This window comes from Papio anubis, chromosome 1 (assembly GCF_008728515.1).
Source record: "Papio anubis isolate 15944 chromosome 1, Panubis1.0, whole genome shotgun sequence".
In the NCBI taxonomy this organism is placed as follows: domain Eukaryota; kingdom Metazoa; phylum Chordata; class Mammalia; order Primates; family Cercopithecidae; genus Papio; species Papio anubis.
Genome location: NC_044976.1, coordinates 48,904,907 through 48,932,543, shown reverse-complemented (window position 1 = coordinate 48,932,543; position 27,637 = coordinate 48,904,907). Strand labels below are relative to the sequence as shown.

General features: G+C 40.0%; 1 protein-coding gene and 1 long non-coding RNA gene across 6 annotated transcripts in view; one reads left to right on the top strand and one right to left on the bottom strand.

The window, feature by feature from the left end:
• The window catches only part of FAF1 (Fas associated factor 1), a 495,227-nt gene that overhangs the window by 466,205 nt on the left and 1,385 nt on the right, over positions 1–27,637 (top strand). The window lies entirely within an intron of this gene.
• LOC108586937 lies at positions 402–19,786 on the bottom strand. Of its 2 annotated transcripts, XR_001904985.3 has the most exons (4): positions 18,283–19,786; positions 15,990–16,034; positions 2,235–2,352; positions 402–1,061 (listed from the first exon to the last, which is right to left on the bottom strand). It is a non-coding gene; the product is annotated as an uncharacterized LOC108586937 (long non-coding RNA). The 2 variants fall into 2 exon arrangements; XR_004185106.1 differs by having other exon boundaries at positions 15,990–19,786.

The following is a 27,637-nucleotide window of genomic DNA, read 5'->3' as shown; positions in this document are numbered from 1 at the left end:
AAAGTGAGATCTTTCAATTTATAAAATGACTGGAAAGCACTAGGAAAGGAGGATGAAGAATGGCAAGTGAGCTCTAAGAGTCCACTGATAGCCCATGTGTCTTGCCACTGATATAATCATACAGCCCCCGTTCTAGCCTAGAGAACATGCCTTTTTCTAGATCTATAGATATGAATCCCCAAACAGACAGACATGCATTCAGGAATAACTGTTTTCTTATATATCTAAAACAAAGTAATGAGGGAATTTATATTTTGCCCCAGCTTTCTAGGTTTTTTTCTCTGTAACTATAACTCGTAATTTTTGTTTCTCCCTCTAAGACTTAAATGAACAGGAGAATGAGTGTAAACAAGCTCCAGCAGCGTTTTTCTAGAGTAGACCTTCAGTAAGGTTTTGTTTAAATGTACTGGGGGAAAAGCCTTTCAAATTTGGGGTATACAAATTCCTTTCTCTGTCACCCATCCACTTTTATTATGCTAAGCACCAAGCTAAACACTACAAACACAGTGAAGAAAAATAATGGCATAGATCTAACCCTTGTAGAATTTACAGTCTGAATCCAGAAGCTACAGCTAGATGAAGTTTGACTTGACTTCATCCGTAACACGTGGATACTATTTGCCACCATAAGGAGATAGAAGAAATTTAATTCGCATTTAATTCATGTATTTGTTCTCTCATTATAGCAAAACATTTGCTGTGCAACCTCTCTGTTTCAGCCTTCATACCAGATGCTGGTGATACAGAAATTTAAAAAAAATTGTTGCTGACCTTGAAGAGTTCACATTATAGTAAAAACACACATCTAAAGCAAATTGCATTACAAATTACACCCACAGTTAGAAGGATAAGTAATTTCAGCCAGCAGTGATAAGGGAAAGTATTACAAAGGAAGTGAATTTTACCTGATCCTTGCACAGAGAGATGTTCAGTGAGTGGAAGCAGAATAGCAAAGTCAGAAGTAAATGTTTCAGTCGTAGTTAGTCTTGCATGTGCATCCCACTCCATCATACTGAACACTGGACAACTTACTTGACCCTGCCGAACTTTCATTTCTTCATCTTTGAAAGAGAAATGATAATATCTGAGATGGTCATGGTAAGAGTTATATAAAGTGAATATAAATTACTATATTCATAGCACATAAAACAGTATCTGCTGTAATAATCCTAAATAGAGAGAGGCAGAAGAGGTGGGAAGGGCTTACAGTTAAAGAAAACGTGGCAGCAGTGAATTCTTTCTCTAGAACAGTGATGGATATCAAATTTGAGTTACAAGTATCTGGCTGTAACCCAGGTTTAAGAATATATCATTGAAATCTTGCAAATATCTGATATTTGCAAAGGATCTCAGAGATATGAAGGCCAATGCTGCCACATTACTGGTGGGAGAATGAAAGCCTAGTAAAATTAAGCACTTAAGTCACTTGAACAATTATAAAAACAGAGCTGATGGTGACATCCAAGTTTTCTTATGATCATTGCTTTTTGAGATTATTGAGTCCTTTTAAAAAACTTAATAAATTATAGAGTTCCACTTTAAAATTAGAGTCATAGAACTAGAAATATCAACAATAGAGACCACCTAATAAATGCAATAAATTACAGCTGCAAGCACCAGTATTTTAAAATATTTTGTACTTCAACAACCTTCATATGGTAATACCTCTAATATTGCAGTTGGATTGATTTTCAATTTATATTAGACTTTTATTTTTTAAAAAAACAAGAGCCAGAAGAAAAAACTTTAATGCCATTGAACGACTGTATCTTAAAAGCTTTGTTCTCAAAATAAACCAAGATGAAGCATCTGATGTTAAAGGTCCTACTGCTGAGCTTGTCCCATTCCCCTCAGGTATTTTATATCACTATATCTGGTTATTTGGAAATGTTCAGTATCCCTAAATAATCAAGATTCAGATAAAAAGAACTATGATCGTGTAATGGAGCACATTAGTATCTAGACGATTGCAATATTAATTTTGTCTCTAAACTTCTCTCAAATCTGTTCTTTTCTTCTCTTTCCCTCTATACCACTGCCCAACTCGTCATAGCCCAAGTTAAACCTATGGCTTCCTAATTCATCTCCCTGCCTCCAGTTTTGCCTCCCCACATCTATCCTCCCCACTGTCTCTTGAGTTATTTTTTTAAACAACTTTGATGATCTCTCTCTCTCTCCTGCTTAAAAGCCTCCAGTGGTTCTAATGGCCTACAGAAAAAGTCCAAACTCCTTACCATGGCATACAAAATCTTCAAAGTTTCACACCATTTCCTTTTCCTGCTCAGTTCTCACTTCTTCTGATTACCTCCTCGCCACATGCATCTCACCATTAAACCACAATAAACTGCTTGACTGAAAGAAACAAGAGACCTCACTAAGGTACAAAATACATTTACAGAATTATCCCACTCCTCTTCTGTCAGCTTTGGGAGATACCAAGACAGGTGTGGTGTTAGTATCATTCAGCAATGGTGAATATGAGGTCTTGAGGTGAAGTTACTTGCTTGAGAGTGTACATTCAGTTAATTAATGACCACTGAGGACTGCAGCCCAGGCCTCTTGATTGCCTTATTTTCAGAAGTTATGTTGTGAAGAAAAATGATCCTGGATTATTCGACAGGACTCCTGAATTTTTAGGTAGAAGTCATTTGGTAAAAACTGTTTACAAAATATTTACAACATTCAAAAAAAAGTAAACAGCAAAAGATTTAAGAGACTAATACAGGTGCTGCTTAAATAGGTCTGTATATGAAACTCTAATCTGACACAACAGCAACCTAATTAAAGGGAAAAATACTAGCAAGGGCAGTTTATATTTCTTTAGGTTATTCATTTTGTTTAAGAAATTCATTTTCTGAATTGTAAGTTTTAAATTTTTTAAATTTTAATTGTTGGCCAAGTGCTCACGCCTGTAATCCCAACACTTTGGAAGGCTGAGGCAGGCGGATCACTTGAGGTCAGGAGTTCAAGACCAGCCTGGCCAACGTGGTGAAACCCTGCCTCTACTAAAAAATACAAAACTTAGGCCAGGCATGGTGGCCCACACCTGTAATCCCAGCACTTTGGGAAGCCAAGGCAGGTGGATCACGAGGTCAGGAGTTCAAGACCAGCCTGCGCAAGATGGTGAAATCTCGTCTCTACTAAAAATACAAAAAATTAGCCGGGCACGGTGGCAGGTGCCTGTAATCCCAGCTATTCAGGAGGCTGAGGCAGGAGAATCGCTTGAACTCAGAGGGTAAAGGTTGCAGTGAGCTGAGATCGCACCACTGCACTCCAGCCTGGTGAGAGAGTGAGACCTTGTCTCAAATAGAAAAAAAAGAAAAATATTTTCAATGTGTAAATAAAGCTCGGCGTTACATATTTTGAAAGATTTTATCATCTCTGATTTCTTCATTTCACCTTGTAATTCCTATTTCTGGGTCACTGCTAGATGCTGGTAAAATATATGCTTAGTTGTATTCCACACCCTGTTTATCCAATACAGTTTTATTTTGCCAGCCTCTCTGCTTAGTGCCAAGGAATAAGGCATGGTGCCACATTTAAGAACATTTCAGCCTCTCATACAAACAGTCCTCATACTGCAGTTCATGCAGTGGATCCAAAGAATAGTCAAGCAAAAGGGGCAATAGATCCCTGCTGGCATGGGTAACCAAGAGAGGTTGTGTAAAAGAGATAGCAGTTGAACAAAACTGAGGTAGATAGGATTTTTTGGTAGGTTGCTAAGAGGAAAACATTCTCCAGCAGCGAGGACAGCTTGAGGTAAAAGGGCTAATGTTGAAAAGCACAAAGCCATGACCAGACTGGCTGAAATGAGGGGGCTTTGTCTAACAAAGTCCTGAGAAAAGGCTGAAGGAGGTTTGGGGATAGGATATATAAAACCTGGAATACCAGGAGAAGGAGCTTGGCTTTATTCCAGGTAAAATTTATTGAGTAACAATGATATAGTCATCCATTATTATCATCACAGTAAGAATAATAACACATACATTATTCCATAATTTACAGATTTACATTACCTGGCACACAGCAGATGCTCAATACATGTCAGTCCTTTGATCTCTTTCTACTGGCATTATCTAATAGCTCTCATCTAGTCTTGTGGCAATAAACGTAATATACACAGTTACAACTCACAAATATATATATCCAGTCTAAATTCTCTCTCCAACTCCAAACATTTCTACATACAGCTGTCTACTCAGTATCTCCACTTTGCATCCAGTAGGTGTCTCACATGAAACATAGTCAAAACTGAATTCCTGATTCCTACTCTCCCCCAAAACCTGCTCCTCCCATAGTCTTCCTTATCTGATTAAATGGCAGCTTCATTCTTTTTGTTCAGGCAAGAAACCTCAAGAGTTATCCTTGACTCTTCTTTCTCTCCTTTCTCCATCCAACTCATAGCAAAATCTGTTGGTTTTACTTTCAAAGTATACCCAGAATCTACTTCTCAGTACCTCTACAACTGAACCCTAGCCCAAGCCACTATAATCTGTTATCCAAATTATTATAATGATGTCCTACTGGCCTCTGCTTCCATCTGTGATTCCCTTCAATCTTGTTTTCAAAAAAGACAATGATATTTTTTTAATAAGGCAAATTATGTCACTTCTCTTTTCGAACCCTGTAATAGCTCCCCATCAGTTCAGAATGAAAGGCCTTTATTGATCTAACTTGCTGGCATTTCTCTGACCCCTCTCCCACTCAGTCATTTCCATTTACCTTGGCATCTTTGCTATTTGTACAACACCATGAAACATGTTCCTACTTCAGGGCCTTGCATTTGCACTTTCTTCTACTGAAATAGTCTTCCTCTAGATAGTGCTTATGCCCTCACTTCCTTCAGGTATCTGCTCAAATACTGCCTTTTTTGAGGCTTTTGCTGACCAACCCATATAAAGTAATAGTCTCCCTTCCCTCCCCTCTCTGCCCTACCTTCCCCACCCTGCCAGACTGACAACCCCTATTTCTCTTATCCTGCTCTCTTTTTCTCCACTGAACTGTTCACTCTCTGACATAATAGGTATATAGTTGTTTATTGTCTCCCTGCTACTAGAATAAAAGCTCTTAGAGGGCAAGAACTTTATTTGTTAACTAATCCTGGCACCTAGGTCAGTACCTGAAACCTAACTGATGCTCAGTAAATACCTGCTGAATGAATGAATGAATGAATGAATGATGCAAATGAACAAACAGCCTGTGAAATAATAATAATGCTGTCTTCTATTTATTGAGTTCCCCTTATATGTTCCCATTATATGTTAAAGTGCTAGGCACTTTACAGGTATCATGTAATTGAATTCTTACAACAACCCCATGAGATTGGGGTATCCTTACTTTATGGTTAAGAAATCAAAAGCTCAAAGAAGCAGATTTCAAACTCATGTCCAAAACCTTTTATACCAGACAGATATTATCTCCATTTTATAGCTTCAAAACTGAAACTGTAAATTAAGTGTTTTAACCAAGATCACATAGCTAAGCAGTGGCAGAGCTGGCACTTAAATGTGACCGTAGTGATTCTTTCTGTTATATCTCACTAGTAACCTGGAAAGATGAATTGACAATGAAATAAAGACTGAAGCCATAAGAATAATTAAGGATGTTGTAGTCTTTAAAATGAGATGATAGAAATACCACCAGGCAGGGGAAGATTGGAGAGATGGTTGGATGTAAAGGTTACCAATGCCTAGACTAAGTATTTGGTAAATGGCCCATAGATTCTCCTGTCCTCTCTATACTTGGAGTCAGACAGATCTTTGTTCTAATACTGGCACTTCCACCTATTAGCTGAGGTGCTCTGAGTACATCATTTCTCTTTTCTGTATTTCAGCTACTTCATCTTTCAAGTGAGGATAATGTCATGTGTCCTCACAGATAAATTGTGATGATAAGATCAAAAGTGATAATGAAAATACTTGGTAACTGGCAGAGGGCCATGCCGTTTGAGTTGGTAATGGCTAAACTTCTTTAATCCATGTCCCAAAAGTCACTACTTTTGACCTGTCTCTAGCCTTTTAAAAAATAAGTTTTTAGACACATTCTTCATTCTTAATATGACAGTGACTTGCACTTTGCCAGTTGCATTATAACAGACTCTTCCTTGGAAGAAAATCCACTGTTTATTGCAGTCCCCTTAGTAAAATGCAGTAAAAATGTGTTCTGAGCCTTGGCAATCATGACAGGGAGACAGCATGATGATATAATACAAAGAACCAACTATTAGGGGGGCCTTGGGCAAGTCACATAACCACACTAAACTGGTTCTTTTACCTGTAAAAGGCAGATAATAATAACCACCTTTGTGCTGGTTGTAAGAATCAAGTGAAGGCCAGGTGCAGTGGCTCATGCCTATAATCTCAACTCTTTGGGAGGCCAAGGCAAGAGGATCACTTGGGCCCAGGAGTTCAAGACCAGCCTGGACAACATAGAGAGGCCGCCCCATCTCTATAAAAAATGAAAATTTAAAAATAAAGAATTAAGTGAGGTAATGTGAGGACACAGACATGGCACATGGTGCATTCAAGACATGTGAAGCCTTAAGATGTGTAGACCTTGTGCTGGGAGAGAATAGCACAGCTCACCAACTAGACATACCCCTGGGTGTATAGGATGACACCACACCATCTCACTTTCACTCCTACTTTCCTCTAAGGAAGCATATTCTCTCTTCTCTCCACATTACTTTTTTCCACAAAGCAAAATCCTTTCAGCTAGGGTTACATGGAAATGTGACCAAACATCCAAGAAGTTTTCAGTGACTTTTGTTGGTAGAATTTTCTGCCTAGTTTTAAGAACAGTTGGGCCTGAGCCTTCCAAGAGGTGGTGGATCTCTGATGTGAAAGTTTTATTTGAAATTTTTATGGCTGATTTCAGGACCTCTTCAGTTTTTACAGCCTTTTCCAGCTTTCAGTCAGAGGAATTAACAATTATTAATGTTCTGTTCCATGCCAGACCTTGTGCAGACATTTCAGAAAGTATTCTCTCATTTAATTTTCATTCAACCCTAAAGCATAGATAGTAGTCCTATTTTACAGGTTAGACAACTGGGCTTAAGAGATGTTAAGTGATATTTCCAGCACCACACACATAGTAACTGATATAATTGGGATTCTAACCTCCAAAGTCTATGCTCTTTACCCTAAACAAAACATTTTCATATAATGTGTTGGGGGTCCCCCAAGACTATCTCTAAGTTCAGTGATTTCCTAGGAAGACTCACAGGACTCAGCATATAATCACACTTGTGGTTATGAGTTGTTACAGCAAAAGGTTACAAAGCAAAACCATCAAAGAGAAAAGGTACATGGGCAAAGTCCAGGGGAATCCAGGCACAACCTTCCAAGGGTCCTCTCTCAATGGAATCATAGAGGACATGCTTAATTACCCCCAGCAATGATTTGAGACAACACATGTGAAATGTTGCCAACCAAGGAAGCTTATAGGGACTCTGTGCCCAGGGTTTTTATTGGGGGCTGACCACATAGGTATACTCTGCCAGACATATACCAAAATGCCAGACTCTCAGAAGGAAAGCAGTGTTCCTCATAAACTATATTGTTTGCACAAACAGTTTATGCATAATGAGCCACTCTTATCAGTTCTGGGAATAATGGTAACCCTTCTCAAACCTAGGTTTCTAGTTGCCAACCTTGTAAGCAGGCCTTTCAAACACTAGCAGTCCTGCTGTGTTAACCCTTCTCTGAACGTATAACTTTGTTTTCTAAGATATTTATGTCTCAAATTCACTTCTGGAGTTTACTGCTAGATATGTAAGGGGACCTCTGTAAACAGGGAAACTTCCCACCTTCTCTTGGAACATAACTTAGTCCTGTAGCAAAGGGTATAAAAGTAGTCTCAGAAGAATCCTAACAAGCACCAATCAACCTGTATTTTCAAAGGAGATTTTCAAGACATCATGAGGGACAATCCTTAGAAATAGCCATCACCTAGTTTGTAGAGTATCAGCGTGTTCAGTGCAGATTTGCCCCAAATTCTATAATGGTCTGCTCTGAACCCCTATTGTTGTCCTTGAGCCTACAGCCACTTTCCCTGCCTAGGGAGAATACTTTCTTCAAATTGGCTACTTTGAAAAGGGGAGGAGTTGTTGATATTTATTTTTCTTGCTTGCCACTATAAACAAATGTAGATCAACACTGTAAGGATGATTTATTTAATACTACCTCTCCTCAGTCACATTGCATAGGCACTGTAGACTGAAACAAGAAAACACACAAGTTGTGGAGTCAAATGGATCAACTCTTCACTGAGTGATCTTAGGTTACTTAATTTCTTGGTAAAATGGAAGTAGCAATACGTACTTCAAAGGCATGTAGTGAGCATTTAAAAATCTATATAAAATGTTTCATTCATATATATGTCATTTCCTAGGAAGATTCATAGGACTCAGCATATAATCATGCTCAGGACTATGAGTTCCTAGAGCAAAAGGATACAAAGCAAAATCAGCAAGGAGAAAAGGTACATGAGTAAAGTCCAGGAGAAACCAGGCACAACCTCCCAAGGTTTTTTATATATATATGTGTGTGTGTGTATATATAATATTAATAATTATTATATTTATATATAATACATTATATTATTTTATATATAATAATATTTTATATTATTTTATATATAATATACATTACATTATTATATTATAAATATAATGTATATATATAATTTATATAAAATATATAATATATAAAATTAATACAGGGTAAGAATCTAATAGTGTAGCTGGTGTGATGGTAATGGTGATTATTTTTCTCTGCAACCCCATTCCCTCCTTCCTCTTTTTTTTTTTTTTTTTTTTTTTTCAGTGTTTTGGTTTCAAGAAGACAAAGAATCTTTGTCCAATATTAACTGTTTGGAAACTACCAGTTTTCAAGTAAAGATATCAAACAATGTGCCCTACATGCCTAATAACGAAAGATTGAGAATGGTGTTCAATTAGAAATATCTAGAGTTTAACATTTGTCTTCTGTTTTACCAAACCAGCAGATTTCTTTCATAAGTGAAAATATTCCTGAATTAGTTTATGGTGTTTTTCCTAGTGTGAGAGACAGGTGTATTTCCTCATAGAGATTTTTTACCTCGTTTATGTCAGGGCCCTCTGGGAATTGCTCTGTATAAGTTCATTTAGGGCAGTAGCTATACTGTCTTATTTGCCTTTGTACCCCCAGTTCCTGGCACAGGACTTACACAGGCCTAGCACAGAGTAGAGGCTCGCTGAGTTGTGGGTAGGTGGATGGATAGATAGATGAAGAATGACAGGTATACACTTTGAAGGGTGTGATGATAATTACAACACAGTCTTGTCTATAAAGGCCAACCAAGTCTGGCAGGGCAGATACAATATGAGAAGATCATCCTGGCAGACTTGTGGCACATACTGCCAAGCTAGATACAACATGAAAAATACCCAGATTTCGCTGAACAAAAAGTCCTCTATCAGCGGTGCAGACTATAATAATATACCTGAGGTTAAGAAATTACAGTATTATTCTATAGGCTGTGGGGAGCTAATGGTTTTAAAACTGGGAAATACAGTTGATTCCCATTACTCACAGTAGTTGTATTGTATAATGTTGCCACAAACTCTGAATTAGTGGATACTCAACTACTGTTCCTAGGGGAAATACCACTCAATACATAATTTTGTTATGTATGTTATGTGTGTTTCTGTTTAGAGACACTTTACTTAGGTCAGGTGCTGTGGCTCACACCAGTAAATCCCAGCACTTTGGAAGGCCAAGACAGAAGGATGACTTGAGCCCAGGAATTTGAGACCAGCCTGGGCAACATAACGAGACCCTTTCTCTACACACACATGCACGCACACACACACACAAATAGTTAGCTGGGCATGGTGGTGCATCCCATAGTTCCAGATACTTGAGAGTAAGATGGGAGGATCACTTGAGTCTGGGAGGTTGAGGCTACAGTAAGCTATGATCACACCACTACACTCCAGCCTGGGCTGGAGAGCCAGACTGCCTCAAAAAAAGAAAGAAAATGTGCGTATACACACACACACACACACACACACACACACATATATGTAAAGACACATTAATACATACTGTTGGTTCATTAACATTGAATTTCATAGCTAATAGTCCTAAAAACTCGTGCCTGAATGAAGCTTATCTAACACACGTATTTTCTCCACAAGGCACATCACAGCCCTCCTTCAGTTAGGAACACCAGACAGCACTTCAGCACTATGATTGGGAACCATTTTAAACAGCAAAATCACTAACAAAAAGCACACAAATGGAAAAACATGACACTAATATACTGCAAAAAAAAGACATTTTGAAAACAGAAAGAGAGGAATGGGCATTTGCCAAGCAGAAGAAATGTGAACAAAACCATAGAAATATAAATCAGTGTATGTTTGGGGAATTGCATACAGTTTTCTGTGATTGGAATTTAGACTATGAAGTCAGGTATAAAGGGAAATAAAATAAGAGATGAAAAAATATGGAAGAGTTTTCTACTCATCAATCCAACAGATATTTTTGAGCACCTGTTATGTGTAAGACATTGGAGATATGGTAGTGAATAATTCTATGAAGAACTATACATGGAAAATATGCATGTATAGTTCATATTCTATGCATAGTGCTCCACAGAATTCTTTACTACTATACATCCAGTAATAGAGGACAGAATTCTTGCCCTCATAAAACCATTTCTAATGCTAATTTGTTGGTAGGTGTTAGGCCCTATGATAAAGATGAAAGATTTGAACTTAGAGCTGCCAAGTGGCTTATACAAATTGACATAGCTAAGTTGCAGAGCAGTGGTTTCACCTAGGTCTTTTAATTCCACATTTTTGCCTTTTCCCCACTGTCTCAACACTGTTGATTATCCTGATTAGGAAGGATTAAAGTAGTGAAAGCATGGGAAAGGGAGACCAGATAGAACTACTGCAGTAGAAAAGTAAACAGGCTGTGGGAGACAGTACTAAGATGGCAACAATTTGGGATGAAGAGAAGGCAGCAGAGCCAGGAAGCAGGAAGGATCAGTGGGATTTAATAATTGGCTATGCCAAGGTTGGGGGAGGATAAGAAGAAGGAGCTTTCAGAGGTGACTTAGAGGTCCCCAGCCTCAACGACTAAAAAGATGGTATAGTACCATAGGCAAAAATCAAGGAAGATAAATGGAGAGGCAGGTTCACTTTCGGATTTGTTGAGTCTGAGGGGCCAGGAGAAAGTCTACATGGTACTTTCTAGCAGAGAATATAGATTTAAACTGTGAGGATGGCTCAACACCAGAAAAAGCTCCTGGCAGTGACTGGAGCAGATTTGAAGATAAGCCACAGAGAGACTTTATTGGGTAGTAGTTAAAAAACTGAGTTCTGGGCTGGGCATGGTGGCTCATACCTATAATCCCAGCACTTACAGAAGGTCAAGGTGGGAGGATTACTTGAGCTCAAGAGTTTGAAACCAGCCTGAACAATGTAGCAAGACATCATCTCTACTAAAAATAAATTTTAAAAAATTAGCCAGGTGTGGTGGCACATGCCTGTAGTCCCACCTATTCAGGAGGCTGAAGCAGGAGATTTGCTTGAGCCTGGAAGGTTGAGGCTGTAGTCAGCCATGATATTGCCATTGCACTCCAGCCTGGGTGACAGAACAAGACTCTGTCTCAAAAAAAAAAAAAAAAAAGGTGGGGCGGAGGAGACTGAGTTCTGGAGTCCCAGACTAAATCTCATCTTTACCATATCTTAGGTGTTTGATCTTGTGTAAATGACTTAGCCTCTAGGTAGCTCAGTTTCCTCATCTGTAGGATAAGGATAATGGTAGTATGTAATTCATAGAGCTGTTGTAAAAATAAAATGAAGTGATATGCACAAAGCACTAGCATAGTAAATGCTCAGCATTTCTAAGCTATTATGATGAAATTGATAGCAGAAAGAGGAAAGAGTTGCTAAACCACAGACATATTGAGGGAACCAGTGGTATTATATGAGAAAACCCATCATTGTATGCTTCTGACCAGATCAAAGAAGTGCACGAAGGAATTTTTTAAATGTGTTTGAGGTTATTGCAACCATTTCAGATGAGCTGAGTAGAATTCAGAGCCTTAAAAAATTTGCCCTTACCACTTTCTAACTTATTTACAAAGGACTTGGAATGTTGGGGAACGATGACAATGAATATAGCTATTTCTTTTTGTGCCTATTGTATGCCAGGTATTAGTTCCCTGAAAGGTAGATATTGTCTCCATTTTACAAATAAGAACACTGAAGCTCAAAGAGTTTAAATTTCTCAATATTGTCCAATTAGTGTCAATATCAGTGTTTGATTCTCAAAACCCAGGTCCTTTCCCTATACTGTGCTGAACATAAAATGGAGGGACTATTACTGTTTATGTATATTGATATACTTAAACCTTTTCAAAATTATTATTGTTATTTTGAGACAGAGTTTCACCCTTGTTGCCCAAGCTGGAATGCAATGGCTCAATCTCAGCTCACTGCAACCTCCGCCTCCCAGGTTCAAACAATTCTCCTTCCTCAGTCTCCCAAGTAGCTGTGATTACAGGCATGCACCACCATGCCCGGCTAATTTTGTATTTTTAGTAGAGACGGGGTTTCTCCATGTTGGTCAAGCTGGTCTTGAACTCCCAACCTCAGGCGATCCACCCGCCTCAGCTTCCCAAAGTGCTGGGATTACAGGCATGAGCTACCATGCCCGGTCGATAACATTTTCAAAATTATTTACCCTTCCCCAAATAAACTTTTTCTTTGTTTTTTTTTTTGTTTGTTTTTTTTTTTTTTTTGAGACAGGATCTCACTCTGTCACCCAGGCTGGAGTACAGTGGTGCGATCACAGCAGCCTCAACTTCCCCAGTAGCTGGGACTACAAGTGCACACCACCATGCCTGGATAATTTTTGTATATTTTATTTTTTTTTGCAGAGATAGAGTTTCACCGCATTGCACAGGCTGGTGTCAAACTCCTGACCTCAAGCAGTCTGCTTGCCTCAGTCTCCCAAAGTGCCAGGATTACAGCATGAGGCACCACACCTGACCAAGAAATCAAATAAACTTTTGAAAGCTGTACATACAATTTAATCTGATTCTATCCAGCCATAAATTAAAAATTGTTAGTTCTGTGCTCCGTATTCTAGTTGCTTTCGCAGACACTTTGCTCACTTAAAGTCTGTATAATAACCCCATTGTAAACACAAACAAATGTGTATGTGCGCAGATTAACCTTTTCTAGACACTCCTTGTAATTTTCAAAGCCAGTAGTGGAGTTCTAGAGTGCATTAGCACATGCATCAAATACCAGATCTCACTGCAGTGCCAACTGCAGCCCCAGCATGCTTCACCAAAACCGCACCCTGTTCTTCGTCCAGAACCAGCACCTCAAGCCTTCAGGTTTAATGTCTAAATCTGAATCTTCAGGTTTGGCTGTATCCCAAACCTGAAGATTCTTTTGCTATTTCCTTTTTTTTTTTTTTTTTTTTTTTTTTCACTTTCCTTCCTCTAATTGGCTTTATGTAAGACCTTGTGTGAACAAGCCTTCCTCGTGCATGCATTCTTCACTGTGAAAACTAGGGGGAAAACTCCTATTTTCTAGATGAAAAAGCTGAGATGCAGAAATGGGAAGTAACTTGCTCAAGGCTTAGAAAAACCAAAAGCAGAAATGGCTGGTTCAAGTTTACATAGTCACAAAGTGAAGGTAAGGTGTACATTTTTTAAACAGAAAACAGTACACACGAAGTTTGAGACAAGGAGGAAAGAGAAATGTGGAACACCCTAGGGCTGAGTCAGGCATTTGCCTTCCTTGTGGTTTCCTGGTACCCTTTTCCCTCCTGTGGCCCTTTACTGTTCCGAATTTCAGGGTTCTAAATTCTTTTCTTGTCAGCATTCTACCCTAGACTGTATACTCCTGAGAGCAGAAATAGTGTCTTGTTTACTGTTATAATCCAGGACCTAGCATGGTTTCTTACATGTAGTAAACACTCAGGAAATACTTGTTTAATAAATAAATTAGAAGAAATAAAATGTTCCCAGCTATTCATGCATCCACTGTTTTTGTTTGTTTGGTTGGTTGGTTTTATATTTTCCATCTCACCCGTCAGAAACTCATGATATCTTCATAGCTTGAGGACAGGCAAGTGAGGGGCCACATTATACTGACATTCCTGGTTTCTTTCTCTCTCACCCTCCTCTTACCCCTCCTTACATGTTCTTGGAAGTAAAACTCCCAGGTTTGGGGGAGGAAGCATGCCAGGAGCATGGAGTTTCTAGAACTCGAGCACCAGAAGTGACCCATCTGATTAAAATTTTCAGATGTGTTTTTATAGCCAGTTGTCAGCCTATCATTTTGATATCTCCAGCAAGACATTCTTAGAAGAATGTGGGTGGCACAAGCCTGCAGTGTAGTCCCTGCTACTTAGGAGGCTGAGGCAAGAGGATAACTTGAGCCCAGGAGTTCCAAGCTGTAGTGTACTATAATTGAACCTGAATAGGCCACTGCACTCTAGCCTAGGCAACATAGTGAAATCTCATCTCTAAAAAAATAATTTTTTTTTTTTAAACAGGGTCTCACTCTGTCGCCCAAACTGGAGTGCAGTGGTGCCATCTCAGCTCACTGCAACCTCCACCTCCCAGGCTCAAGTGATTCTCCTTTCTCAGCCTCCTGAGTAGCTGGGATTATGGGTGCATGCCATATACTGCCCGGCTAATTTGTGTATTTTTAGTAGAGATGGGGTTTCACCATGTTGGTCTGGCTGGTCTCGAACGGCTGACCTCAAGTGATGCGCCTGGCCCTCAAAATTTTTTTATTAAAAAAAAACAGAAGTGAGAAGAATGTAGTGCAGTGGGAAGGGGGCTAAGCTGGGAGCCATGTCTCCTGGCGCAAATTTTTAATTCTTCTAGCCACTTGTTATGTGATCTCAAGCAAGGTACACAAGTCTCTTGGGTGTTTTTTCTTTATCTGAAATATGAAGAGATTAAGTGTTTTCTTAATTTTCTTTCAGCTCTGATATTATGTGATTTTATGATTAAGTGACCTGGATGTTGATAATACGTGCCCCATTGACAACTCTCTTCCAAAAACTAGAATAAAACCATTGGCTTCCTGGTCCTACTGTCTTTATTTAAGATCATCTTCTTTCATTTTATATGACGGTGTCTCTGTCCCAGGCAGTTTGTGAGGACTTAAGCTTTTATTTACTGTAGCTGGAGGCTCCTATAAGCCAAGGCTTTGACAATATTTCACATTTATTTATCTGAACTAGAGCTTAGGATCAGGTGGCAGCTAAGTCATTTAAGGTTATTCAAATGCATTGAAAATGTTGCTTAATAATTCAGAACCAGTTTTCTCTGTTTAGAGTATTAAGATTTTTTAAATCCTTCTAATTAGCCAATTCCAACAGCAGTTTAAATAGGGAAAATTCTGTCCCCTCTGAAAAGGCAACTGATGCAGACTTATTGTCAGCCCCTGTGTCTGTGCAGCAGAACTGACAGAAGCTAGAGCTAGAGAGCTTCCAGAGCCAAGGGAGCTGCTGGGATGACCTGCTGATGGTATCACCAACGGAGTCTGCCTGCTGTAGGAATGAGGCTAGGGGAAGAGGTCTGAGGATGCAGCTCCTCTAGACTCCATTTCTTTGGATTCATGGAGGCTCTAGGGAGGAGTGGGGAGTTTCCATTCAGTCATTCAGTAGGTCAGTCTTTCAGCAAACATGCAGTGAATTTACACTGTTTCCAGCAGTATGCTAGGAGCTGGGGATAGTTGGCCAGTAAAATCTCTTATGTGCCCTCAAAATTCAACCTGACTGGAGAGACAGACTCATAAACAAATAATCAAAAGGCACAACAGATAACTCAGTGTGAGACCGTAGCTGATCCCTTGAGCTAGATCCTGTAGGATCTCTTGCCTGGTCAAAGTATAAAAATGCTGTTTTAGCAAAAGACAGGGTTGGCATTGCCAGTACCTGCATTCCACTTTAAACACTCACCTTGAGTCAGCCAGCAGACCTTGGCAACTTCCTTGTCTGAGGATCCTAAGGTGAAATTAAGGTATTAGTTTGGTTAACATGGATTGACCACATGCAGGATAATGGGATAGCCATATGAGGGAGAGACCACAATGAACATATATGGTCACTGTGTTCCATGAGCCTGTGGCCTAGTGAATGATGCCAGCTATGATTAACTCTCTTACAGGAATAGGAGAAAGATTAATTTAGGCTCTGTCACTCAGGCCTGATTTTATGGAGAAAGTAGCATCTGAGCTGAGCCTTGAAGGATATGTAGGTTAGGACAGGTAGAACTGGAGAGAAAGGACAGTCTAGGTGGAGGAAACAACATAGCAAAGGTTCAGGGAGGAAAAGCACAAGACATATTTGAGGAATAGCAAACTGCTCTAATTGTCTGGCACATAGGGTCTATGAGAGGATAATATTTAGAGATCAGCATAGTAAGCAATGTTGGGGCCAAGCCACTACCACCCGTTCGAAAATTTAGACCCAGATTTCACTTATTTGATGTATTTTTTGAGAGAAAATATTTTGCCACTTCTAAAATGTTGTTACTGTGACAAGCTGTGATAATGCTCATAGCAGGTCCATAAGGTGGTACACCAGACAGATATCAACATCCTTGTTTAACAGACAAGGAAACTCAGAGGATGAACAGTGACTTGTCCTAGACCACACAGGTAATCAGAGCAGTATGCTAGGGTCAGGAGGCAGGTTTGCCGTTCCCCAAAGGATGCTTGTTCCCTGACTGTCCTCCCCAGCTCTGAGCCCTGACCCTTTGTGGATATGGCAACTAAACTGATAGGGAATAAGCATGAAGAAAAGGCTGGCCAGGTAAAATGCATATCTCTAGCCACCTTCAAGTACCACTTTCCTAGCATCCTCTCTTCCTAAGTACTTTTCTTTCTCATCATGGTACTTTTGCTTAAGCCCGGGAGTTTGGGAATTTGGGTATAGGTTTGATATTGTACAGGCCGCTGCTGGACCAGCCTTCAAAGAAAACACCTGCTCTGTTCATGATTCTTGCCTTCCAGTTTTATAAGCTTTTGGGCAGATGAAATGTACTATCAAAATAGCTCAGAGAGAGCCTTGGTAACATTTAAGATATTGAACGTGCTGCATCTGGTAACTAGAAAATTTAATGATCTCCTGCTGTTTTGGTAATTGGATAAGTAAATACATCAGAATAAATCACACCGGCAAGTCTTTTGTATGTCGTTAGGGACTAAACTCTTTTAACTCCTGTTCAAAGCCCCAGCTCTTGAGTGGTGTTTGCGTGCAGAGTAATGCACGCACCAGCTCACATGGCCCTGCTTGGATATTAAAATTCATTCAAAATGGCCACTTTCTCCCTAGCCCACTCGGCCTGAGGAGCACATCTAGCCCACCACTCCAGATCTTTCTGAAGCCAAGGAGAAAATATTTTTTCAGAAGTTTAAATGACACCTAATAAGGTATTTGAGCTCTTCATGATCTATGTCCAAACTCTTTCCAGCCATGTGTTTTACTGAAGGCCTGCTGGGAGCCTTCTCAGAAACACTACCATGTACAAACTGGGAAAGTGAGGCCAAAGCAAAAGGGGACTATCCTCTTTTGGCAAGGAGCCATTTAAGAATGTTGAGAAGGAGAAGGACAGGATCAGACATTTTGTTCAACTCTCTCACAAGTGGAAATGTGAAGGAGATAGACCCAGAGGGACATGGTCTATTAAGAGACCATGTGGTGTTGGGTGATGTTGTCACCAACTTACAGATGAGAAATTTGGATCTTATCTCATGGTAAGAGGTTAAATGACTTACTCAAGAGCACACATGCAGTGCTAAGATTTAAAAGCCATCAGTGTTTTTTTTTTTTTACTGCCTCCCTAATTAGCACTTAATCCATGCCTAGTAGTGAAACTCTGAGACTGACAATAATCAGGATCTCTCAGAAGGCTTTTAAACTGAGTTAACAGTTCTAAACCTAACCAGAAAATAGGTGTCTCCTCTTTCATTTGTCTCTCAATGTCTTGTTCCAAACACAGTGGTTAGCATTATGGACCAACCTTTTATACAAGGACCTGGCTGCTTCCATGGTATTGGCCTCAGAAAGTGAGGCATGTCCGCTAACTCAGTGATTCCCGGTCTTTTTCAAGTCACTGCACACATTGAAAATAGTGTTTGTGTGTCTTACTGGAGAACCAACCATACTAGGCTGCTCAGAGTCAAAAGCAACTCAGCTCTGAGGATCCTGGTTGCCCCAAGTGTTGAGAAGAGTCAGTATCTTAGCATACCTGTAAGCTGGGCACACTGCTGGGGCTCATCTGCATTAGGTTTGTCTTGCCACACTACAGAATCTTCACTCATGAATTTGTCTGTATCCAGTTTGTGCTTTCAGGGACAATGAACTTGCAAATTGTCCTGTAAAGCAGGACTTCCTTTTATGTACTTGAAATTATGTCTTCCAGATTCCAGGACTTTCCAGGATGGGGAAACATGCCTGTTCTCATTCTTTTTATATTCATTTTATGTTCTTTATTCTCATTCTGAAGACTTGGATCATCTCCTGTTTTTAGACTAAGAAGGTTTTTTCCTTCCCATTCCATTCTTAATAGAATCAATCCCCTCTGGGCCTTCCCCATTTATATTGTCATTTAATAGTACAGTGACCAAAGCCACCATCAGGGATACCACTGCAAGGTTACAGCTCTTTTTGGTGTCCCTGACAGTGTGCCAAGTTTGAGACCATTTTAACATTATAATACCTTAGAGTTGGTGTCTTCACTATACAGTCCATCTAAAGGCACAGGCTAGGAATGAAGAATCCAGATTTGCCATGAATACTGAATAAACTTGGGTAAGGTCTTTCCACTCACTGGGCTTTTCTGTCCCCATATGCTACAGAGATGACCTCTAAAGACCCATCCAGATCTAACAATTACTAGCTCTGTCATAAGTGAATGACTACATTTTGCCCGAATGCCTAAGGTAATAATACACTCTGTTATGGGGGAAATATGCATTTCAGTTACACGAAGGGTACAGTGCTCCCAAGCAAGGGACTTAGAATAAATAGTCTAGTACATGACTACAGTACTAAAATAATCTACAAAAACACAAGAGTTTGAAGTCAGACCTAGTTTTAAATCCTTGCTCTGCCACTTCCTGCCTGTGCATTCTTAGGCAGATTATATAATCTCTCTGAGCCTCTTGTCCTCATTTTTAAAGTGGAGGTAATATACCTCCCCCATAGAGCTGCAGTGGTGCTTATACAGCACGTAGCACAGTTAGCACCTAGTAAGCGCCCAATAAATGTTAGCTCTTTTTACCTTTATTATAATTTAATAAAACAAAGAACAAACAGGGCAGCCTACAAGACACAATTTCTATTCCTCTCTTATTTTAATCTTTTCTCCCTTTGTTCTTGCTTTAATTTTTCTTTCATTCTGTCTTTCCCACCTTAAAAAAGTCATCAAAGAAAGAAAATGCCCTCGACACCTATGCTTTGCAGCCACAGAAGCCCACCCAACCTCACTCTCTAGCACCCCAATTGTTCTGTCACAGTTCAATAATGAAAAGAGGAGCATCTGTCACTGTTTCCTGGAAGCCCTCACCCCAGTGCCACTTCTTTCCTGTGGTCCTGTGAGACAGACTGGCCTAGCAACTGCATAGGAAGCTAAGATAAACCATAGAGTAGTCTCACAGTGGGACCCTTCCAGATTGGAAATTTCATTTTGGGGTGTGTTACCACCTGCAGCAAAGGTAGAGAAGAAATTGCTAAGAGCTACAACTGGCATTGTTGTCATGGTTGTTTACAATAATTATTATTAATAATAATAATCATAATCCCTTATGTTGCAAAGGACTTTATCGTTACCAAAGCTTTTTTTATACCCCGACTCAGCATATGCCCAGCAATTCCCCTAAGTTCCCCTCGGATACTTTGTGGGTATAACTGCTTTCTTTAGGGATTCCTAGCTCATCAAAAGGTGTTTAAAGAAAATAGATGATTAGCTGTTAGGACTAAGTTGACAGTAACAAAAGACAGCTTGAGTTCCTGTGTGGAACAGCAAAGCCCATTAGGGACATGAGCCGTGACATAGCAGCAGAGTGTGGCATTTTTTATGCTCAACAGAAAGCCAGTTAGTCATGTTAACTGTCCCCCCTTTAGAAGTAGGTCAGAAGTTGAGAGGCAGTGAAGGGTAATGATTGGATATAGGCTGGAAGCTCACAAACCAGGGTACAATTCTGGCCTTCTCTTTCCTAGCTGTGTAATCTTGAGCAAGTCTCTGAACCATTTTTGACCTCAGAGAATTCATTTGTAAAATGGAAATAATAGGAGTACTTATCTCATAGAATTGTTGTGACCATTTAATTAGATAACATATAGAACAACTAGCATAGTGCCTAGCACCTAACACCAAATGAATGGTAGCTTTTTTTTTTTTTTCTTTTTTTAGACAGAGTCTTGCTCTGTCACCCAGGCTGGAGTACAGTAGCACTATCGTGGTTCACTGCAATCTCTGCCTCCCAGGTTCAAGCAATTCTCTTGCCTCAGCCTCCCGAGTAGCTGGGATTACAGTGTGCACCACCACGCCCAACTAATTTTTATATTTTTAGTAGAGATGGTGTTTCACTGTGGTGGCCAGGCTGGTCTCGAACTCCTGACCTCAAGTGATCTGCCTGCCTCAGCCTCCCAAAGTGCTGGGATTACAGACATGAGCCACCACACCCAGCCATGATAACTTTTTATAGTGATGATGTTAATAATTACTTATTAAGTTTCTGATATTTAATAGCATGTTTTCCTAATAGAGTAACTAATAGAATAGGTTACTCATAGAATACCAAAAAGATTAGTTAGGCTGGGTGCCGTTGCTCATGCCTGTAATCCCAGCACTTTGGGAGGCCAAGACAGGTGGATCACAAGGTCAAGAGATCAAGACCATCCTGGCCAACATGGTGAAACCCTGTCTCTACCAAAAATACAAAAATTAGCTGGGCGTGGTGGCACATGCCTGTAGTCCCAACTACTTGGGAGGCTGAGGAAGGAGAATCACTTGAACCCAGGAGGCGGAGGTTGCAGTGAGCCAAGATCATGCTACTGCACTCCAGCCTGAAAACAGAATGAGACTCTGTCTCAAAACAAAAAAAAGAAAAAGTTGTTCTCCCAAGTTCAAAGTAAATGCTAATTTTGAACAAAATCAAAAGCAAATATAGTCAGTTTCACTATATCTGGGAACTTACATATGCAGCCCATAAATATGCCTCAGAGTACAAAGAGCTTAGTATTCAAAAGGAAAGGACCTGTGTTCAAATCTGAGCCCCGACAATTTCTAGTTGTACGACTGTACATAAGAAGTGTCCCTATTTGAGCTTTGGTGTTCTCATCTGTAAAAATTCAGGATAAATGAATCCAATCTTAGGATAGCTTTATAGATAATATATGTGAAAGTGTTCTGAGAACTGTAAAATAATATTATTATGTATGCATTCTTCAGAAGGAAGTTTAGTAGCACATTCTTTTTGTGTTCAAATAACTTGGCTTTAAAGAAGCATCTCTTTAAGAATAGTCTTTGTTGTGGCTTTATGTTACAGATGGGAAACTTTATTTTAAAATTTATTTATGCCCTGACTAGTTGATTTTCCCATCTTTTAATCAAGACCAAACAGAACTTGAAAAAAAAAGAAAAAAGAAATGGCTGTGACCCTTGTATCATGTTACATCAAAACCTAATTGTTAAGTACTTGCTTAGTGCTCTGAGGTATTTGGGATTTTAAGGGCCATTAAATAATACCCTTTCACTTAACTAGTTCAAGACTAATTAAAAGACATAAGACCAATTGAAAGATAGACATAGGACTCAGGTGGGGATAAAAATATCACCTTTGTTACCAAAAAAGTTGATCGGAGATTGTGGTTTGCGATTAAGCAGCCAAGGGGCTAGCTGATGTGTTCTTTGCCTGTAAATTAAACAGACTTGTCCACCCAGTCCATGGTATAGCTGGACACTGCAGGCCCTCGTACCTTGTAACATGAGAGCAGGTTGGTTCCAGAAAAAGGAAAGGATGGGGCTGAGCTCAGATCCTTCTCCCAAATTCACCAGGCAAATAAGTTTGTTCTCACCCCTGTATAGGAGATAGGGAACACATCCAGAAGTCATTCCATATGGATACATAAATGTGAAATAAATACTTCCCCCAACGAGAGTTATAAGTTTTATATTATTGACTCCTCACAACAACTCTGGGAGGCAAAAAAGGTCTCAATTTTATAAATAAACATTGAATTTGCCCAGGTCATCAGACAGCTAGGATGTTACAGCAATGGGAATCCAACCCAGGTATCCCTCCCTGGGATCACACTTCAACAGTTCCACTTCAACTGGGGAACTCAAACCACATAGATGACATCTACTTACACATAAAGAAGGCACTGAATCATAATAGCTTCCATGTGTCAGGCCCTTGATGGCTATTTCAATCCTTATAATAACCTTTCACCCAGTGGAGAAGGAAACTGGAGCACGAGCAAGCATCTTACTGACTTGGCTAAGAGATTTGAATTTAAGTGTTTGTATTTTATTTCCAAAGCTCAACTGCAATCCAATTTACTCCACTGACTCACCCTCACACTTCTAAAAATGCAAAAATTAAAGCCTAGACAAGAAAAGTGACTCATCCAAAGTCATACTGCTAGAGTCAGGACTGGAATCCATATAGTCTGGTCCTTTATATCCTGATAACATTAGATAACGTACAGCCTTGGCAGTCAGCACAGAGGAATTCAGAGAGGGGAGGGTTTTCTGAAGTACATAGTCCATAACCGAAGGGATGGATTTCCTTAAGCTTGGAGAAACTGATTTTGCTCTGTGTCTAATGTAGAGGATGGGACCTGCTTGTCCTTGACATTGGTGTAAGAGGTAAGACGAGAATGGATGAGGTTCCGGAGTTTGATCTCTGTATGGACTCAAAGAGACTTACAGATTTTCTGCCAGTGTGGCAAAGGGTTGCTCCTGGGAGTCCGGCTATGCAGGGTCCCCTCAGCTCACAGTGCTGCCAGCACAGTCTAGAGAATGAAGGTTCTTGGTCACCAGAGGCAAGCAAACAAATACTAGACAAAATTTGGTAACGAAAGCTCTTCTGCCTTTTAGATGCTGGAACTTTCTCAAGTGCAAATTTTACTTTAAAAGCAGGAATACATTTTGAGAAGCCTCTGTTGGTTTATTGTTTTCCAGTTCCACATATTGAACCTGAAGCCTGTAACTCATGGAATGAGAGAGAACCCTTTTAGGTGAAGTAAGAGGTGGGGAGTTACTATGAAAATTATTAGGGAACCAGCGGAAGGCCTGGGTTCTGGTTCTAACTCTACCACTTCCTATGTGATAATAGACAAATCCAGTCTCTGGGTCTTGTTTCCTAACCTACAGAGTGGGGCTGATTTCCAAGAACTACTGCAATGCATTTCCCCCATAAACTGTTAAATTCATTAGGAACATTAAAAAGAAAAAGAAGAAAAAAGTCCAATCTAGCATTTTTTTCTAAAAGTAAAATACTAGATCCAGACTTTCTTCTATTCAATTTCAAAATAAAAGCATTACCTCAGCAAAATTAAATGTAAAAGATCTAGCTTCCTCACATGATTGTGAGTTAATGTTTGTGTAAATTCGTTACAAACTCTGAAGGGCCATGCAAGTATTGCTGCTGCTATTCTTTTTCGTATTACTCAGCTCTTGCCCTCAGGTAGCTCCCAACCTAATAGTACAAGCTAAGTATCCCTTATCTGAAGTACATGAGACCAGAAATGTTTTGGATTTTGGATTTTTTTCAGAGTTTGTAACATTTACCTACTGGTTGAGCATCCCAAATCAGAACATCCAAAATCTGAAATGCTCCAAGGAGCATTTGTTTTGAGCATCATGTCAGCACTCAAAAAGTTTTGGATTTTGAAATATTTTGAATTTTTTCATTAGTGATACTCATCCTGTAGTATTATATTTATGCTCAGATACTAAAAAGTGAGAGGCAGAATGATGTGACTAGAAAGAACCCCAAAACAGAAGTCAGAAACTCTGTGGGTAGAGTGTGCATCTGCTCCTATTCAACCGTGTGACCTCGGCTAAGTCACTTGACCTCTCTAAGCCTCAGATTGCCCTTCTATGAAATGAAGGGGTTAGGTAATTTGGCATTTAAGGAGCTTCCCTCTGCCCCCAAACATTCCAGGATTCGCAGTGTGGCCTAGGATGAGAATCTGTCACATGGATTCACATTTTTCTTACAGCTGATAGGCTTTTTAGAAAAGGAACCGAAGCCCAGGGAAGTAATAGAAACAGTATATGAAATTTCAGTCTACTAACAAAATTGATCTAGAAAGGAATAGCTCTGTTTGGCAAAGAACACCTGTCTCATTGTTGTTACATAAACGTATTTCACAAAGCCAATTTGCTAAATTATTAAACTAATGAGAAAATATATCCATTCAGGTTTTCCAAGTACAGTGAAGAAAATGTCAAGATGACTGACTTTTCTTTTCTAACTATAGACAAAGTCAAAAACCATACCTCTTATCTGAGAATGACCCTTCTCCCCCAAGGAGTCCCAAAAGGTGGGCTTTGTTGATTTAGAGAGTCAATAATTCAGTAAAGTCCCAAGTAAATGGCACAACACAAGCTCAGATTGGGTTTTTGTATTCATATTTTATAAATATTTCAGGACTTTTTTTCCTGAACCTTGACCTGTTGCCATTCTTAAAGTGAAGATCTTATATCCCGGAAGCTTGGTTAGAAACAACTTCAGGATCATCTCATCCAACTTCTTTCTCTATGTGAATCCTACTCTCAGCAATACCTCTGACAATATAATGTAGTGGGTTCCAAATCTAGACTGCCTTGATTCACAGCCTGGCTCTGCCCTTAATAGCTCTGAGACCTTGGGCAAGTTACTTAATCTTTCCAGGGCTTAGTTTCTCCATTGGCTTTTGGCTTAATGGGGATAATAATTGTCCTTACCTCAATGCAAAGGCATAAAAGTGATATAATGGACTTTGGGGACTCAGAGGGAAGGTTGCAAGGGATGAGGGATAAAACACTACACATTGGGTACAATGTACAGTGCCTGGGTGATGGGTGCACCAAAGTCTTAGAAATAACCACTAAAGAACCTACCCATGTAACCAAGAACCACCTGTTTCCCAAAAACTACTGAAGTACAATTAAAATAATTGTCCCTAACTCAGATAACCTACCTTTTATATTAAAGTGCTTGGAATATACCTGGCACAAAGTAAATGCTCAATAAACAATAACTATTATAATCATCATCTGCAAGTAAGCCCCTATTTGAGTGCTTCTGGGAACAGCAGAGAATTCATCCATCCATCCCACCCTCCCTACCCTCCATTTCCCCAGGGCAGCCTGTTGACATGTTAGTCAGAATCATTCATATCAGCTTTAGAGTCAGACCTGAGTGTGAAACCTTATTCTGTCTGCAGCCTTGGGCAAGATAACCTATGGTATCTTCATCCGTAAAATGGAAAGAATCATACCTATTTCACCGAACTGTTGTGAGGACTAGTTAAGATACTATATAAAAAGTACATAAAGTACTTAGCATGGTTCCCAGCTACATACGAGGCACTCAGTAAATGATAGTTGCTGCTGTGATGATGACTGAAGAACAAGAAAATAAAGAATAGAGAGAGGAGAGAGAAAGATAAGAGAAGCAGTAGTAGCCACACCAGCAGCTGCTATCTGTCTGTAAAAAGTTGTTTCTGACTAGCTGGGTTCTGCTTCCCTGTGATTTTATTTCACCAGCCCTAGGTCTATCCACCAGAGCTGCACAGAACACATCTGCTCTATCTTCTACTTATCAGCCCTTCAGATATTCAAAGAGGGCTAGCACAGCCCCTTCCCTACCTGTATAGCAACATCGCCACCTCCACTTCTCAGTGCCCCCTCTCCAGGGAGATATCTTCCATTCTTTAGCTGTCTCTCAGAGAACATAGTTTTTAGGCTCTTCCCTAAGCAGGAGGTCCCTCCTGGCATGCTCCATATCCTTTTTGAACAGGGCCCAGAGCGCTGCAGGACAGTTTCACAGTGTGGCCACCATCTTGCTGGGGAGAAACATGATGTCCTACATTCCCCTAGGTTTCCCTCAATCAGTTTGTCCAGCCAGGCAAATGAGAATGGAAATAGAGATTGTCTTGCTCACTTTGAAATTCTTACCTAAAATGGCCTTCAAAGAAAAAACATTGCTAGATGTTATTTTTAGGGCACCAGAGGGAGCAGTCAGCACAGCCGTATTTGCTTCGGGCAGTCCAGTGGTGACATAGCCTCACCGAACCTGTAGACAGGGGTCTCCAGAGATGGAGGCATTACCTGATCAGGAAAAGGGGGGCACTCTTGCTGGGAAGTGGGGAAGAAACAAGAAAGATAGCCTGGTGTAGATCAGGGTTCCAGGAGCTTTTGGTGAAAGAGCTGCAGCTTTGAAGTTAGAAAGATCAGGGCCCCTACCCAGTCAGTAATGGCTGCAACCTACTGAGTACTCACTGGCTCAGACACTGTACCAGAGGCTGCACCAACATTATTGCATTTAACTATCATCACAACAACCTAGGAAGAAGAAACTATGATTCCCATTTTGCAGGTGAGAAAACTGGCTCTCAGGTTATATAATTTATTCAAGGTCATATTGGTAAGAAGTGACAGAGCTAGGATTTGACTGTAGGTTTGCTTCACTCTTTTTAACCATTGTGCTGTATAAACACTTATTAACCATATGGCTGTAAACAAGTGGTAACCACTTTGAGCTTCAATGTAATCATCTCCACTGTCTTTCATGGTGGTTGTATGGATATGTTGTCTGGCATATAGTAGGCATTCAAGAAATTTTAGTTGCCTCCTTCTCAAATTCCAGCTCTCCCACTCAAAGTGACCGAAGAAAGCCATTTAACTTTTCTTGGACACAACTTTCTCATATGAAAACTGGGTGTGGTTTATGAATCTCTAATCTTGCATATGACAACCCCAGCATGGTGCAACTCAGGCCTGATACTTCAGCCTTCCACCCTCTTTTGCTTCCTAGCACACTATTACAATGATCGTTTCTCCCAGCAAACACCATATTTACAAGCCATAAATAACAAAGTAGAAGATGCTGGAAGAGCTCTGGCATGTTAATTAAGAACAATATCAGAAGCAGCTGGACAGAAAATGCCAACGAGTGAGAAGCAGAGGCAGTGTAGCTCTGTTTGTTGACAGAAGCCAATGCAGTATTGTACGTTAATTGGGGAAGTGGGTAAACATTTGCCAGCAGCTTGCCCCTCAGTGCATTGGAAGATAGACAGCAGGCTAGGCCCTTCCCACTCCTTGCCTGTCCATCTGCCCACAAGCCAAGAGATACAAATACAGTGTGCTTTGCTCTGAGTTCCTTACAAGCAGAGAGGATTCCAAGGGTGGATGTGTCTTTTTCATGACGCTCCTGAGCATACCAGGTTTCCATCTAGATACAGCTGAAGATAGTTTCCCCTTCCCCTTGCCAGCATGGCTTTGATACTTGGCATTGGCCCCCAGGGCTTCCCCTTCCCCATATCCCCCACCCCACCATGGAAGAAGACACCAGAACCATCTTATCAGGAGCAGCTTGAGTTAA